Genomic DNA, 13,926 nt, shown 5'->3' on the forward strand with positions numbered 1-13,926 from the left:
GCGATGTACTCTGGTTTTCCCGTGTGCTTCCCGTACAAAGTTTGACAAGCAAAAAAAAAAGTAAAATTACACAAGGAACCCCACATAAAAGGTTTTTTACTTCTCTCACGCGATGTCCTCTGCTTGACTGCTTTTCCCGTGTACAAAGTTTGACAAGGTTTTTTAGTTCTCAAAATGAAGATAAATATGCGTGTCAAGCAAATTTGCACAATAAATCCCACAAGAAGTAAAATTGCAATTCCACCTTTGGAGAAACTTGTGCATCGCCGAAAAAGAAGGTGAATAGCCACCGACCACCGTACCTAGATCTGGGAGAGCACCATCACATTCCAAGATGCTTTTCGAGCCAATTAATGCATCGACACGACACGTCAAGTCACACACGCCGCACTCGTGTTCAGTGGATTGAGCCTCGAGCCGAGACTTTCCTTTCTTTTCGCAATTCAGAAAAGATATTTGTACCAATTTATATATTATTTTTTTTCATACTTCGTTGCACTTTTATACATTTTCCGGCACTAACCTATTAACAAGATGCCACAGTGTTAGTTCCATGTTTTCTGCTGTTTTGTATTTCAAAAAAGTTGTACAGGAAATATTCTCGAAATTGAACGAAACAAAAATCGAAGATCTTATTTTTTCGTAACGAAGACGAAGTCCGGAGGAGAGACGAAGGGGGGCACAAGGTGGACAGACCATGCCTAGGCGCGCCCTGGTCCACGCCTAGGGGTGGTATGGGGCTACCTGGCCTCCACCGACATCGCCCTTTCGTCTATAAGAAACCTCCCGACGCGTGAACCCTAAATCAATAAGTCTCCGCCCACGAAAAGTTCCGTAGCTCCGCCACCATCGCAGACAAGATTTGGGGGACAGAAGTCTCTGTTCCTGCACCCTGCTGGGACGGGGAATTGCCCCCGGAGCCATCTCCATCGACTACACCGCCATCTTCATCGACATTGCGGACTCCCATGATGAGGAGTGAGTAGTTCTTCCCCGAGGCTGAGGGCTTTACCGGTAGCTATGTAGTCTATCTATCTCTCCATGTATGATCTTTATGTGATCATGAGCTTTGTAATCTAGTTGAATAAGTAGATGTTATTCTTCAACTATTATGCTACTCAAGTAGTTTTATTATGTGATCTCCGGGGACACCTTGTCCAACGGTGTGAAGGTGATAGTGTGCACACCGTGTTCATTTCTTAAGCTTAATTTATAGAAATACTTATGAATTGTGGTGTCTAGTTAGTGCCATCATTGTATGCTCACCATAGATTGGAAATGCGAATTTTAAGGAGTGCTTATGCATCCCTACACAGTGAATTTGTGTTTATTATCAAACCGGAGAGTGGTTTAGAGTATCATAGTGAAGTGATAACATCTATGTATTCAATTATGGCATCATTGTTGAGAGTGTTCACTAATGAAAGTATGATCCCTATGTCTTGTTTCCATACATTGAAACACCGTTTACAACCAGTTCTGCTACATGTTTGTTTGCTATCATTCTTATTTCAGATTGCAATTACTACTTACAATCATCCATATTACTTGTATTTCACTATCTCTTCACTGAACTAGTGTACATATACACCTAACAAGTGTATTGGGTGTGTTGGGGACACAAGAGACTTCTTGTATCGTAATTGCAGGGTTGCTTGAGAGGGATATCTTTGACCTCTACCTCCCTGGGTTCAATAAACCTTGGTCGATCCACTTAAGGGAAACTTGTTGTTGTTCTACAAACCTCTGTACTTGAAGGCCCAACACTGTCTACAAGAATAGAAGCGTGCGTAGACACCAAACTCTTTTCCGGCGCCGTTGCCAGGGAGGTAAGGTAAAAGGTACTCACATTCTCTGGCTACTAAGCCTTTTAGTTGCTGGTGAGTGATCGAAGTTATTTCCTTTAGATTCTGCAATTACATCTTTTTGTTTATTGTTTTTATTTTTACTAGTTAGGCCTAATGGAAAATGAATGGATCGTAGCGGACAAGAGGGGGTGAATGGACGGTACACAAATTTTAAGTCTTTTTCAATTTTAGGCGATGTGGAAGGTAAAGGTGGTAGCTTTAGTGGTGGAGATGTTCCTAGTATGATCCTAGGCAAGTGCAACAAGTAAAGGAACCAAGCATGATAGTAAGAGTAAGGAGCGGGAAAACCGGATGGCGCGGAGACGAGGCGAGGTTTGTTTCCCGCAGTTCCTCCCACAAAAAGGAGTACGTCTGCGTTGAGGAGGTGCTAGCCTACACAAGAGGCTAGGCGGCCACACCACGAAGGAAGGCCTCACCTTCTTCCTCGAGAGAGCTCCACAGAGGGGCTCCCCCTTCTCCACTAAGGCACTGGTCGAGGCGGTGGTTCCTTCACAAGGTTGGGGAGAGCTCCACAACACTAGGAGGCTCCCAACAACCTATGGGGCTAGCACAACACTGATACGTCTCCAACGTATCTATAATTTCTGATGTTCCATGCTAGTTTTATGACAATACCTACATGTTTTGCTCGCACTTTATAATGATTTCATGCATTTTCTGGAACTAACCTATTAACAAGATGCCACAGTGCCAGTTCTGTTTTCTGCTGTTTTTGGTTCCAGAAAGGCATGTTCGGGCAATATTCTCGAAATTCGACGAAACGAAAGCCAAACATCTTATTTCACCGAGACGGACCGGAATACCGAAGGGAGACGGAGTGGAGGCCCGGGGCCCCCGGACCACGGGCCGCGCGGTGGACCCCGGCCGCGCCGGCCTATGGGGAGGCGCCCCGGTGCCCCTCCGACGCCGCCTCTTCGCCTATATAATCTCTCGGGACGTAAAATCCTATACCAATTGACGAAACTCCGAGAAAGACTCCGGGACGCCGCCGCCATCGCGAAACTCCGTTTCGGGGGACGAAGTCTCCGTTCCGGCACGCCGCCGGGACGGGAATTGCCCCGGAAGGCATCTCCATCGACACCACCGCCATCTTCATCGCCATCGCTGTCTCCTATGATGAGGAGGGAGTAGTTCTCCCCCGAGGCTAAGGGCTCTACCGGTAGATATGTGGTTCATCTCTCTCTCCCATGGTGTGATCTTTATGTGATCATGAGCTTTGTATCACTATTACTACCTCCGTTTCAAGGAATAAGGCGTCCTCGTTTTACGAGCTTTTTGTTTGATCAAGAATTACTTTAAATATATAAAGATTGTTAGTATGAAATTAGCATCATTAGAAAGTGCTTTTCAATACGAATCCAATGGTGCTAATTACATATAATATAATCAAGATTTTGTTGCTCAAATTTTATGGTCAAAGTTCGTCTTGGAATACGCGTGCGCCTTATTCCTTGAAACAGAGGTAGTACTATGTGCTACTCTAGTGATGTTATTAAAGTAGTCTATTCCTCCTTCATGATGTAATGTGGACAGTGTGTGCATCATGTAGTACTTGGCGAAGGTTATGATTGTGATCTCTTGTAGATTATGAAGTTAACTATTACTATGTACTCTGGAGTTACTTTAATATGAACTCCGGATTCACTCTCCATGGTGTGACAGTCACAGTGTTTGCATCGTGTGTGATTCCTTTATGACGTTGTGGAGCTTGTTTACTCCGACTTGAGGGTGCTCTCGTAGCCCTGCACAATGAATGGTGTTTGTTATCCAACAATAGAGTCTTTGAAAGTAGCATAAGAGAAGAGAACTTATTTATTTATGTGATCATTGTTGAGAGTGTCCACTAGTGAAAGTATGATCCCTAGGCCTTGTTTCTAAGCATTGAAACACCGTTTCCAACAAGTTCTGTTACATGTTTGCTTGCTGCCATCTTTATTTCAGATTGCTATTACCACTCATATTCATCCATATCACTTGTATTTCACTATCTCTTCGCCGAACTAGTGCACCTATACATCTGACAAGTGTATCCGGTGTGTTGGGGACACAAGAGACTTCTTGTATCGTAATTGCAGGGTTGCTTGAGAGGGATATCTTTGACCTCTTCCTCCTCGAGTTCGATAAACCTTGGGTGATTCACTTAGGGAAACTTGCTCGCTGTTCTACAAACCTCTCGCTCTTGGAGGCCCAACACTCGTCTACGGGAATAGAAGCGTGCGTAGACTCGATGGCGTGTAACTCACACGTTCGTTGGGAACCCCAAGAGGAAGGTATGATGCGCACAATGGCAAGTTTTCCCTCGAGAAAGAAACCAAGGTTTATCGAACCAGGAGGAGCCAAGAAGCACGTTGAAGGTTGATGGCGGCGGGATGTAGTGCGGCGCAACACCAGGGATTCCGGCGCCAACGTGGAACCCGCACAACACAACCAAAGTACTTTGCCCCAACGAAACAGCGTGAGGTTATCAATCTCACCGGCTTGCCGTAACAAAGGATTAACCGTATTGTGTGGAAGATGATTGTTTGCAGAGAAAACAATAAAACAAGTATTGCAGCAGATTTGTATTTCAAGTATAAGAGAATGGACCGGGGTCCACAGTTCACTAGAGGTGTCTCTCCCATAAGATAAAAGCATGTTGGGTGAACAAATTACGGTCGGGCAATTGACAAATAGAGAGGGCATAACAATGCACATACATGTCATGATAAGTACGAGTGAGATTTAATTGGGCATTACGACAAAGTACATAGACCGCCATCCAACTGCATCTATGCCTAAAAAGTCCACCTTCGGGTTATCATCCGAACCCCTTCCGGTATTAAGTTGCAAAGCAACGAGACAATTGCATTAAGTATGGTGCGTAATGTAATCAACAACTACATCCTTAGACATAGCATCAATGTTTTATCCCTAGTGGCAACAACACAACACAACCTTAGAACTTTCCGTCACCGTCCCGGTATCAATGGAGGCATGAACCCACTATCGAGCATAAATACTCCCTCTTGGAGTTAAGAGCAAAAACTTGGCCAGAGCCTCTACTAATAACGGAGAGCATGCAAGATCATAAACAACACATAGGTAATAACTTGATAATTAACATAACATGGTATTCTCTATCCATCGGATCCCGACAAACACAACATATAGAATTACAGATAGATGATCTTGATCATGTTAGGCAGTTCACAAGATCCAACAATGAAGCACAATGAGGAGAAGACAACCATCTAGCTACTGCTATGGACCCATAGTCCAGGGGTGAACTACTCACTCATCACTCCGGAGGCGACCATGGCGGTGAAGAGTCCTCCGGGAGATGAATCCCCTCTCCCGGCAGGTGCCGGAGGAGATCTCCAGAATCCCCCGAGATGGGATTGGCGGCGGCGGCGTCTCTAGAAGGTTTTCCGTATCGTCGTTCTCTGTTCTGGGGTTTTCGCGACGGAGGCTTTAAGTAGGCGGAAGGGCAACGTGGGGGGCCACACGAGGGCCCCACACCATAGGTCGGCGCGCCGGGGCACGGGCCGCGCCGCCCATGGTGGCGGCGCCTCGTGGCCCCACTTCGACTCCTCTTCGGTCTTCGGAAGCTTCGTGGCAAAATAGGACCTCGGGCGTTGATTTCGTCCAATTCCGAGAATATTTCGTTACTAGGATTTCTGAAACCAAAAACAGCAGAAAACAGCAACTGGCTCTTCGGCATCTTGTTAATAGGTTAGTTCAAGAAAATGCACAAATATGACATAAAGTGTGCATAAAACATGTAGATATCATCAATAATGTGGCATGGAACATAAGAAAATATCGATACGCCGGAGACGTATCAGCATCCCCAAGCTTAGTTCTGCTCGTCCCGAGCAGGTAAAACGATAACAAAGATAATTTCTGAAGTGACATGCCATCATAACCTTGATCATACTATTTGTAAACATATGTAATGAATGCAGCGATCAAAACAATGGTAATGACATGAGTAAACAAGTGAATCATAAAGCAAAGACTTTTCATGAATAGTACTTCAAGACAAGCATCAATAAGCCTTGCATAAGAGTTAACTCATAAAGCAATAAATCAAAGTAAAGGTATTGAAGCAACACAAAGGAAGATTAAGTTTCAGCGGTTGCTTTTAACTTGTAACATGTATATCTCATGGATATTTGTCAACATAGAGTGATATAACAAGTGCAATATGCAAGTATGTAGGAATCAATGCACAGTTCACACAAGTGTTTGCTTCTTGAGGTGGAGAGAGATAGGTGAACTGACTCAACATAAAAGTAAAAAGAATGGTCCTTCAAAGAGGAAAGCATCGATTGCTATATTTGTGCTAGAGCTTTTATTTTGAAAACATGAAACAATTTTGTCAACGGTAGTAATAAAGCATATGAGCTATGTAAATTATATCTTATAAGTTGCAAGCCTCATGCATAGTATACTAATAGTGCCCGCACCTTGTCCTAATTAGCTTGGACTACCGGATCATCGCAATACACATGTTTTAACCAAGTGTCACAAAGGGGTACCTCCATGCCTCCTGTACAAAGGTCTAAGGAGAAAGCTCGCATTTTGGATTTCTCGCTTTTGATTATTCTCAACTTAGACATCCATACCGGGACAACATGGACAACAGATAATGGACTCCTCTTAAATGCATAAGCATGTGGCAACAATTATTATTCTCATATGAGATTGAGGATATATGTCCAAAACTCGAAACTTCCACCATGAATCATGGCTTTAGTTAGCGGCCCAATGTTCTTCTCTAACAATATGTATGCTCCAACCATTAAGGTGGTAGATCTCTCTTACTTCGGACATGACGGACATGCATAGCAACTCACATGATATTCAACAAAGAATAGTTGATGGCGTCCCCGTAAGCATGGTTATCGCACAACAAGCAACTTAATAAGAGATAAAGTGCATAAGTACATATTCAATACCACAATAGTTTTTAAGCTATTTGTCCCATGAGCTATATATTGCAAAGGCGAATGATGGAATTTTAAAGGTAGCACTCAAGCAATTTACTTTGGAATGGCGGAGAAATACCATGTAGTAGGTAGGTATGGTGGACACAAATGGCATAGTGGTTGGCTCAAGGATTTTGGATGCATGAGAAGTATTCCCTCTCGATACAAGGTTTAGGCTAGCAAGGTTATTTGAAACAAACACAAGGATGAACGGTGCAGAAAAACTCACATAAAAGACATATTGTAAACATTATAAGACTCTACACCGTCTTCCTTGTTGTTCAAAACTCAATACTAGAAATTATCTAGACTTTAGAGAAACCAAATATGCAAACCAAATTAGCAAGCTCTAAGCGTTTCTTCATTAATGGGTGCAAAGTATATGATGCAAGAGCTTAAACATGAGCACAACAATTGCCAAGTATCAAATTATCCAAGACATTTTAGAATTACTACATGTAGCATTTTCCAATTCCAACCATATAACAATTTAACGAAGAAGAAACTTCGCCATGAATATTATGAGTAAAGCCTAAGGACATACTTGTCCATATGCTACAGCGGAGCGTGTCTCTCTCCCACAAAGTGAATGCTAGGATCCATTTTATTCAAACAAAACAAAAAACAAAAACAAACCGACGCTCCAAGCAAAGTGCATAAGATGTGACGGAATAAAAATATAGTTTCAGGGGAGGAACTCGATAATGTTGTCGATGAAGAAGGGGATGCCTTGGGCATCCCCAAGCTTAGACGCTTAAGTCTTCTTAGAATATCCAGGGGTGAACCACTGGGGCATCCCCAAGCTTAGAGCTTTCACTCTCCTTGATCATATTGTATCATACTCCTCTCTTGATCCTTGAAAACTTCCTCCACACCAAACTCGAAACAACTCATTAGAGGGTTAGTGCACAATAAAAATTAACATGTTCAGAGGTGACACAATCATCCTTAACACTTCTGGACATTGCATAAAGCTACTGGACATTAATGGATCAAAGAAATTCATCCAACATAGCAAAAGAGGCAATGCGAAATAAAAGGCGAGAATCTGTTGAAACGTAACAGTCCGTAAAGATGGATTTTATTAGGGCACCAGACTTGCTCAAATGAAAATTCCCAAATTGAATGAAAGTTGCGTACATATCCGAGGATCACTCACGTAAATTGGCTTAATTTTCTGAGTTACCTACGAAGAATTAGACCCGGATTCGTGACAGCAGAAAGAAATCTGTTTCTGCGCAGTAATCCAATTCTAGTATTTACTTTACTATCAAAGACTTTACTTGGCACAACAAAACATAAAACTAAGATAAGGAGAGGTTGCTACAGTAGTAAACAACTTCCAAGACTCAAATATAAAACAAAAATACTGTAGTAAAAACATGGGTTGTCTCCCATAAGCGCTTTTCTTTAACGCCTTTCGACTAGAGCGCAGAAAGTGTATATCAAGTGTTATCAAAGGGTGGTGCATCTACAGCGGGGTTTAAAGTTTTCTCAACCATGCATAGTATATTGGATACATAAGTTTCAGTGTCTCCCTTTTCATTAGTCTTGGGCTTGCTACTCTCATCGAACAAATTTTCAGGAACAAGCCAAGCATAGTTATTTTCTAGTGCATCATTCATAGCTAGGAGTTTACATGGTATTGGTGCTTTGATCTCCCCACCATCATTAGTATTATTAGTGTACCTTATTCTATCCATGTCCATTTTTTCAAGGAGACCAACAAAATTAGTATGAGAACCAAGCATATTAAATTTAGCAAAGACCTTTCTAGCCTCTCTTGCTAGACCACCAAATTCTCTAAGAAGGGTTTCTAAAACAAAATCTTTCTTTTCCCCTTCTTCCATATCACTCGAGTGTAAGAAACATGTGTTGGATTATAGGATTGAGATTAACAAATTTAGTTTCCAACATGCGAACTAAAGCAAGAAGCAACAATTTCATAAGTAGGAGCAAGTTCTACCAAGTGTCTATCTTCAAAATCTTCAACGGTACTAACATGATTGAAAAATTCTTCTATATTGTTTCTCCCAATTATAGACCCGCGTCCTACCGGTTTGTCTTTTGTGGTAAAATTAAAAGGAAACATGATGAATCAAGTAAAGTAAATGCAAGTAACTAATTTTTTTGTGTTTTTGATATAAAGTGCAAGACAGTAAATAAAGTAAAGCTAGCAACTAATTTTTTTTGTGTTTTGATATAAGTGCAGCAAACAAAGTAGTAAATAAAGCAAGACAAAAACAAAGTAAAGAGATTGGGAAGTGGAGACTCCCCTTGCAGCGTGTCTTGATCTCCCCGGCAACGACGCCAGAAAAAGAGCTGTTGCCATGGGAGTTGGCAATCTCTGGGGTGTAATTTCTCTTTAGATCCCCGGCAACGGTGCCAGAAAAAGAGCTTGATGGCGTGTAACTCCCACGTTCGTTGGGAACCCAAGAGGAAGGTATGATGCGCACAGCAGCAAGTTTTCCCTCAGAAAGAAACCAAGGTTTATCGAACCAGGAGGAGCCAAGAAGCACGTTGAAGGTTGATGGCGGCGGGATGTAGTGCGGCGCAACACCGGGGATTCGGCGCCAACGTGGAACCTGCGCAACACAACCAAAGTACTTTACCCCAACGAAACAAGTGAGGTTGTCAATCTCACCGGCTTACTGTAACAAAGGATTAACCGTATTGTGTGGAAGATGATTGTTTGCGAGAGAAAACGAGTAAAACAAGTATTGCAGCAGATTTGTATTTCGGTATAAGAGAATGGACCGGGGTCCACAGTTCACTAGAGGTGTCTCTCCCATAAGATAAAAGCATGTTGGGTGAACAAATTACGGTCGGGCAATTGACAAATAGAGAGGGCATAACAATGCACATACATGTCATGATAAGTACGGTGAGATTTAATTGGGCATTACGACAAAGTACATAGACCGCCATCCAATCGCATCTATGCCTAAAAAGTCCACCTTCGGGTTATCATCCGAACCCCTTCCGGTATTAAGTTGCAAAGCAACGAGACAATTGCATTAAGTATGGTGCGTAATGTAATCAACAACTACATCCTTAGACATAGCATCAATGTTTTATCCCTAGTGGCAACAACACAACACAACCTTAGAACTTCTCCGTCATCGTCCCGGTATCAATGGAGGCATGAACCCACTATCGAGCATAAATACTCCCTCTTGGAGTTAAGAGCAAAAACTTGGCCGAGCCTCTACTAATAACGGAGAGCATGCAAGATCATAAACAACACATAGGTAATAACTTGATAATTAACATAACATGGTATTCTCTATCCATCGGATCCCGACAAACACAACATATAGAATTACGGATAGATGATCTTGATCATGTTAGGCAGCTCACAAGATCCAACAATGAAGCACAATGAGGAGAAGACAACCATCTAGCTACTGCTATGGACCCATAGTCCAGGGGTGAACTACTCACTCATCACTCCGGAGGAGACCATGGCGGTGAAGAGTCCTCCGGGAGATGAATCCCCTCTCCGGCGAGGTGCCGGAGGAGATCTCCGAGAATCCCCGAGATGGGATTGGCGGCGGCGTCTCCGGAAGGTTTTCCGTATCGTCGTTCTCGTTGCAGGGGTTTTCGCGACGGAGGCTTTAAGTAGGCGGAAGGGCAACGTGGGGGGCCACACGAGGGCCCCACACCATAGGTCGGCGCGGCCGGGGCCTGGGCCGCGCCGCCCTATGGTGGCGGCGCCTCGTGGCCCCACTTCGACTCCTCTTCGGTCTTCCGGAAGCTTCGTGGCAAAATAGGACCACGGGCGTTGATTTCGTCCAATTCGAGAATATTTCGTTACTAGGATTTACGAAACCAAAAACGCAGAAAACAACAACTGGCTCTTCGGCATCTTGTTAATAGGTTAGTTCCAGAAAATGCACGAATATGACATAAAGTGTGCATAAAACATGTAGATATCATCAATAATGTGGCATGGAACATAAGAAATTATCGATACGCCGGAGACGTATCATAGACATCAAACACCAAGCTAGCCTCCATAGGTGCACTTCCTCCAAGATCCCAACATAGGAACCCTAACTCCAAGATCCACAAAGGACTAGCACGGATTGGTGAAAACTCTCTTGGTAGAACTATAGATCGGGGTCTCCTCCACCACTCCTAAAAGTTTGGGCAAGATTGGTTGGATGGTTGGGGAGATCCTCAAGGATTAAGCTCAGCAACAATGGAGGAGAGAGAGAAGAGATAAAACGAGCTGGGAAGAAGGGACCTTTTTATAGGGCCCCCTGATACGTCTCAAACGTATCTATAATTTCTTATGTTCCATGCTACTTTTATGATGATACTCACATGTTTTGTACACATTATATGTCATATTGATGCATTTTCCGGAACTAACCTATTGACGAGATGCCGAAGGGCCAGTTGCTATTTTCTGCTGTTTTTGGTTCCAGAAATCCTGGTAAGGAAATATTCTCGGAATCGGACGAAATCAATGCCCAGCATCCTATTTTTCCACGAAGCTTCCGAACACCCGAGAGCCACCGGAGGGGAGCCACGGTGGGCCCAGATGATAGGGCGGCGCGGCCAGGGCCTGGGCCGCGCCCCTATTGTGTCATCGCCTCGTCAGCCCTCCGACTCCGCCTCTTCGCCTATTTAAAGGTCCCTGACCTAAAACCTCGATACGGAAAAGCCACGGTACGAGAAACCTTCCAGAGCCGCCGCCATCGCGAAGCCAAGATGCGGGGACAGGAGTCTCTGTTCCGGCGCGCCGCCGGGACGGGGAAGTGCCCCCGGAAGGCTCCTCCATCGACACCACCGCCATCTTCCTCACCGTTGCTGTCTCCCATGAGGAGGGAGTAGTTCTCCATCGAGGCTCGGGGCTGTACCGGTAGCTATGTGGTTAAATCTCTCTCCTATGTACTTCAATACAATGGTCTCATGAGCTGCCTTACATGATTGAGATTCATATGAGTTTTGTATCACTATTAGTCTATGTGCTACTCTTGTGATGTTATTAAAGTAGTCTATTCCTCCTTCACGGTGTAATGGTGATAGTGTGTGCATCGTGTAGTACTTGGCGTAGGCTATGATCATAATCTCTTGTAGGTTATGGAGTTAATTATTACTATGATAGTATTGGTGTGATTTATTCCCCCTTCGTAGTGTGATGGTGACAGTGTGCATGCTATGTTAGTACTCGGTTTAAATTGCAAAGATCTATTATGCTCTAAAGGTTACTTAAATATTAATGTCGAATGTTGTGGAGCTTGTTAACTCCGGCATTGAGGTGCTCTTGTAGCCCTACACAACAAATGGTGTTCATTATCAAACAAGAGTATATGTAGCACAAAGGAAGAGAACTTTTTTATTTATGTGATTAATGTTGAGAGTGTCCACTAGTGAAAGTATGATCCCTAGGCCTTGTTTCCAAATACTGCAATCATCGCTTGTTTATTGTTTCATCGCATCTTTACTTGCTCGCAATATTACTACCATCAAGCGCACGCCACTAAGCTATTTTACGTCGCCGTTACTACTTGCTCATATTCATTCATACTACTTGTATTTCACTATCTCTTCGCCGAACTAGTGCACCTATACATCTGACAAGTGTATTAGGTGTGTTGGGGACACAAGAGACTTCTTGTATCGTGATTGAAGGGTTGCTTGAGAGGGATATCTTTGACCTCTTCCTCCCCGAGTTCGATAAACCTTGGGTGATCCACTTAAGGGAAACTTGCTTGCTCGTTCTACAAACCTCTGCTCTTAGAGGCCCAACACTGTCTACAAGAATAGAAGCACCCGTAGACATCAAGCACTTTTCCGGCGCCGTTGCCGGGGAGGAAAGGTAAAAGGCACCGATACGTCTCCAACGTAACTATAATTTACGATGTTCCATGCTTGTTTTATGACAATACTTACATGTTTTGCTTGCACTTTATAATGTTTTTATGCGTTTTCGGAACTAACCTATTAACAAGATGCCACGAGTGCCGGTTCTCGTTTTTTGCTGTTTTTGGTTCCGGAAAGGCTGTTCGGGCAATATTCTCGGAATTGGACGAAATCAACGCCAAACATCTTATTTTTCCGGGAAGGCCCCGAACACCGAAGGAGAGTCGGAGGCGAGCCGGGGGGCCCACACGACGGGGCCGCGCGAGCTCCACCCCGACCGCGCCGGCCTATGGGGAGGAGGCCCCGTGGCCCCTCCGACTCCGTCTCTTCGCCTATATAAGCCCTTTCGACCTAAAACGCGACACCAATTGACGAAACTCCGGAAAGACTCCGTGGGTGCCGCCACCATCGCGAAACTCCAATTCGGGGGACAGAAGTCTGCGTTCCGGCACCCTGCCGGGACGGGGAAGTGCCCCGGAAGCCATCTCCATCAATGCCACCGCCTCCATCATGCTCCGTGAGTAGTTCCCCCATGGACTACGGGTTCTAGTTGTAGCTAGTTGGTATTCTCTCCCCCATGTACTTCAATACAATGATCTCATGAGCTGCCTTACATGATTGAGATTCATCCGATGTAATCGGTGTTGTGTTTGTCGGGATCCGATGGATTGTTACGTTATGATTGTCTATCTACAAAGTTTATGAAGTTATTGTTGCTTGCAATCTTGTTGTGTTTAATGCTTGTCACTAGGGCCCGAGTGGCATGATCTTAGATTTAAGCTCTATACTTATTGCTTAGATTGTATCTACAAGTTGTATGCACATGTCTATGTCCGGAACCAAAGGCCCCAAAGTGACGAAATTGGGACAGCTGGAGGGGAAGGCTTAGATATGAGGATCACATGTTTTCACGGAGTGTTAATGCTTTGCTCCGGTGCTCTATTAAAAGGAGTACCTTAATTTCCGAGTAGATTCCCTAGAGGCCATGTGCCACCGTGCGTAGGACAAAAGATGTTGTACAAGTTTCTCATTGCGAGCACGTATGACTATATATTGAAAACATGCCTACATGATTAATGAATTGATATTCTGTCTTAATGCTATTTCAATCCTATCAATTGCCCGACTGTAATTTGTTCACCCAACACTTGTTATTGGAGAGTTGCCACTAGTGTGGATAGCTGGGAACCCCGGTCCATCTTTCATCATCATAT

Source organism: Lolium rigidum, chromosome 2, assembly GCF_022539505.1.
Source record: "Lolium rigidum isolate FL_2022 chromosome 2, APGP_CSIRO_Lrig_0.1, whole genome shotgun sequence".
Classification (NCBI taxonomy): Eukaryota; Viridiplantae; Streptophyta; class Magnoliopsida; order Poales; family Poaceae; genus Lolium; species Lolium rigidum.